The sequence below is a fragment of the Elephantulus edwardii genome, unplaced genomic scaffold (genome assembly GCF_000299155.1).
Source record: "Elephantulus edwardii isolate Elephantulus edwardi_28Jun2011 unplaced genomic scaffold, EleEdw1.0 scaffold00052, whole genome shotgun sequence".
In the NCBI taxonomy this organism is placed as follows: Eukaryota; Metazoa; Chordata; class Mammalia; order Macroscelidea; family Macroscelididae; genus Elephantulus; species Elephantulus edwardii.
The window spans coordinates 12517231-12521434 of NW_006399802.1; the positions used below are offsets into that span (position 1 = coordinate 12517231).

A 4204-nucleotide genomic window follows, 5' to 3' on the forward strand; every position below is an offset into this window, starting at 1 on the left:
AACGACAACAACTTAATTAATTACAATGACTTCTCTTGTTGATGCTTAAATTATACCATATTTTCCCACTGGGTTTTCCTTCAAGATGTTTCTTCTATGCTTTTGACATTATCCTTTTAGTGTATGAGTACTTCTTTGCTTTCTAATGAAGTAAGTTATAGCAGATTCACTTTGTACTTTTCTGTCCTAGACATGGAATTAGACATTTCTGCAAGAATCTTCTGTTCCTTTAAGTGAGGATTAGCACTTACAGACCAACTCGTGTTGTTGAGTGTACTCTCTGATACTGCCTTACCATTGCTTCTAGTCTCTTTTCATGGAAAGAACAATTAAAAATATCTTCACTACATGCAAATATAATATTAAATTCATATTTGTATTTATAATTCAAATGGAATATTATAGATTTTTGCTTTACTTTATGCTTGCATTTTTCTTGTTAACATCTTGATTCCTTAAACAATATGTTAATAAGCATAAAATAACTTTAAAAGTAAAAACCCAGCATTTTTATGATTAACGATATTTTCATGATTAAACCCAATATTTCTAAGATTAAAAACAAGCAAACAAAACCTTGCACAATGTTAAGATTTCTTTTTGCAGAGCTTCTAGTTTTAGACACCAACCATATACAGTAAGAACATTGTATTCAAAAGTTAGGAACTGATGCAATATTATTCAAAATGGGTGACCCTGGAGGACATTATGCTAAGCGAAATATTTCAGTCATAAAAAGTCAAATACTGCATAGTGTCAATGTTGTAGACTGGAACTGACATCAGGGTTGGGATAAGACTGAGAAAAACTGGGTAAATTATGTATACTGCATTGAAACAGATGAGTGAGAGACCAGTTTAAAAGTGATACAGGATATTATGGTTATCACAAGAGTCCAGAATTAAGGTTGAATAGTGGAGTGTAGTCAGTGGGGTTGGGGAAGTGGGGAGATTGTATACCAATGAAGGAATTTTTCTTTCACTTTTCAAAGAGAGGAGCAAACTGTGGGGGAGGGGCGGGCAGGGAGAAAAGTGCAACAATGAATAGAAACCCCAAATCTCTGTAAATGTTCATTAAAATTAATAAAATAAAAAAATTAAAAGCTAGATAAGACAAAGATCATAGTTATGTCATCATTTCAGCAGAGAATATAGAGTTTTTTCAAATGGCTTCCTCCATCTTTTTAAAGAATAAAGAAACTTAGAAGTTTCAATGAGATTTTAAGACGGGAGTGCATCATTATTGTATTCTCTCTGTACTAATTTAATACATATGCAGAGCAAATTATTCAAAAGGGAGACTTCTCAATAGCCCTGTGTTATGGAGACAACACAAACTTGTCTGCTAAAAGTAAGAAGGACTTGAAGTACTTGTTATAAAAGATCAAGAAATGCAGCCTTAAATATAGATTGCATTTCAATGTCAAGAAAACAAATTTTCTTACCACTGAACTGATAGACAACATCATGTTGGAGAAGAGATTGAAATGGTCAACAACTTCATCTTACTTGGTTCCATAATTAACACCCTTGGTACAAGGGGTCAGGACAAAAAGGAAACACATTGCACTGAGAAAATCTGCAGTTAGGGACCTCTCCAAATTATTGCGGAATAATGATGTCAGTGTGAGGACTAAGTTTGTCTGATTAAGGCCATGATCTTTCTAAGAATTTGCTATGCCTCTGAGAGCTGGACAGTGAATAAGGATGATGGAAGAATAGATGCCTTTGAGCAACTGAACATCCCATGGACAATCAAAAGAATAAGCAGATATGTCTTGAAGAGGGTGCAGTTGGAGTGCTCTTTGGAGACAAAAATAATGAGGCTTCACTCACATACTTTGGGCATGTTGCTAGAAAGATCTATTCCTTGGAGAGGGACATGATGCTTGGATGTGTGGTTGTTTGGTGAAGGAGAGGAAGACCATCAAGAGAGTGGATTGACACAGAGATTGCTGTAATGGGCTCTAGTGTGTCGGGAGGTGTGAAAATGGCACAGGATAGGACAAGTTTCAGATCTTTTGTTCATAGGTTCATTATGAGTTGTACTCTACTTGACAGCACATAACAACAACAAAAATTAGAAGTTCCTGGGTGTCTTTGCAAGTATCATTACCAAGAAAATGTATTTTTAAGGTTGTCTTTGATCATTAACACTTACTGTTTTTGTCTCACAGTAACCCCATGCCATCCAAGCACTTTTAATTCATAGCAACCCCTATGAGAGCAGAACTGCCATACAGGACTTCTGACTGTAAATCCTTTTGTTTTCTTTTCTGAGTACAGTGTGCTTTATGAGTATAGTGTATTTTATTGATGGTACATGACTAGATGGGCTCTCTAAGCCCTTTCCCTTTATCAGGGGGACTGGATGGAAATTGTGTCAAGGATGTGAGATTCTCACTTTGTATGAGTTCAAATTGTGGCAAGGACTCCCCAGCAGCGGAGAGTATCTTTCTCTTTCTTTTAGTGCTGTTGCTGGGGTAGGAGTGGTCTAAGGGGTTCTAATTCTTTGGAGGCCATATGAACCATCAGGTCAACCACCCATATGCTGTAACCACATTCATTGACATACCAGGAAATGTGTTTAACAAAGTTATCGTTCAGGGCAATGCCAGCCCCAGCATCAAATGTGAAAGAGCAGGTGTCACTGTTAAAGTCACAGAAGACAACCTGGTCAGCAGTGTATATCATCATATCCTTGAGGACCCCTTCTGATGTCTGCTTTACTACTTTCTTGACGTCATCATATTTGGCAGCTTTCTCTAGATGGCAGATCAGATCCACAACTGACACATTGGGGGTGAGAAACTTGAAAGCCATGCCAGTAAGCTTCCCATTCAAGTCAGGAATGACCTTGCCCATAGCTTTGGTAGCACCAGTGGAAACAGGGATGATGTTCTGGGCAGCTCCATGGCCAGCATGCCACAGCTTTCTAGAGGGGCCATCCATAGGCTTCTGTGTGGCAGTGATGGCATGGACTGTGGTCATGAGTTTCTCTACAATGGCAAAGTTGTCACTAATGACCTTGGTCACAGGAGGCCAACGAGTTGGTGGTGCAGGAGGCATTACTCACAATCTTGAGAGATTTGTCATACATCTTATAGTTCATGCCCATCACAAACATGGGGACATTGGTAGAAGGAAGGAGCAGAGATGATTACCCATTTGGCACCACCCTTCAAGTGAGCCCCAGCCTTCTCCAAGGTTGTGAAGATACCAGTGGACTCCACAATATGCTCAGCACCAGCTCATCCCACATGATGTTGGTGGGATCTTGCTCCTGGAAGATAGTGATGACTTTCCTATTCTCAGCCTTGACGGTGCAATTTGACTTCCCATGGGTGGAACCTTACTGGACCATTGAAGAGGTCACTGGTGGCAATAACATGCACTTTGCCAAGGTTAAAAGCATCCCTGGTGACAAGGTGTCCAAGGCATCCAAATCCTTTTCCTCTGACCTTCATCATCATGTCTCAGTGATGGGGCTGAGGCTACTGAGAAGAGAGGTCAATCTGTCAATCAATAAAGAGCAGAGATCCTGAGCCTTAAATTTACATGAAAGCAGACTGTCTTATCTTTCTGCTATAGAGCAGCTGTTGGCTTTGAACTGCTACCCTTTTGATTAATAGCTCATAACTTAATCGACTATTTCACCAATGGTTCTGAGTCACATAGAGGAAGGATGAAAAGCAGAAAGAGACTTGAGTTCTACCAGCAACGAATAAGAAGGAGGAAAGTTTGAATGGCAGCATTATTTTCTGTTCCAATTTTTATTACTGTTAATATAATTGTCACAGATTTCTGGACTACTTCACTAGGAATTAGGGAATTCTGGTGGCCTATTGGTGAAGGAGCTTCACTTCCAATTCAAAGACAAGTGGTTCAAGTCTAATAGTGCTTTGCACGAAAAAGATAAGCGATGTCTTCCCGTGGGATTGTTGTTGTTGTTAAATGCCATTAAGTCAAGTATGACCTTATGAACAGCCAACCTGAAACATGCCCTATCCTGCACCATCTCTTTTTCCTCTCCATCTCTGAGACTCTAGAACCCATTGCTGAAGTCACAATGTCAATCCATCTCATTGAGGGTCTTCCTCTCTTTCCTTGACCCTCCATCATTCCATGATATCCCTTTCCAAAGAATATTCTTACTTAGCTATATGTCCAAAGTATGAAAGATGAAGCTTCATCATCTTTGCATC

At 39.2% G+C, this 4204-nt stretch overlaps 1 pseudogene; it reads right to left on the reverse strand.

Moving 5' to 3' along the window:
* Nucleotides 1–2465: 2465 nt before the first annotated feature.
* Nucleotides 2466–3193, reverse strand: LOC102845687 (annotated as a pseudogene).
* Nucleotides 3194–4204: the final 1011 nt, after the last annotated feature.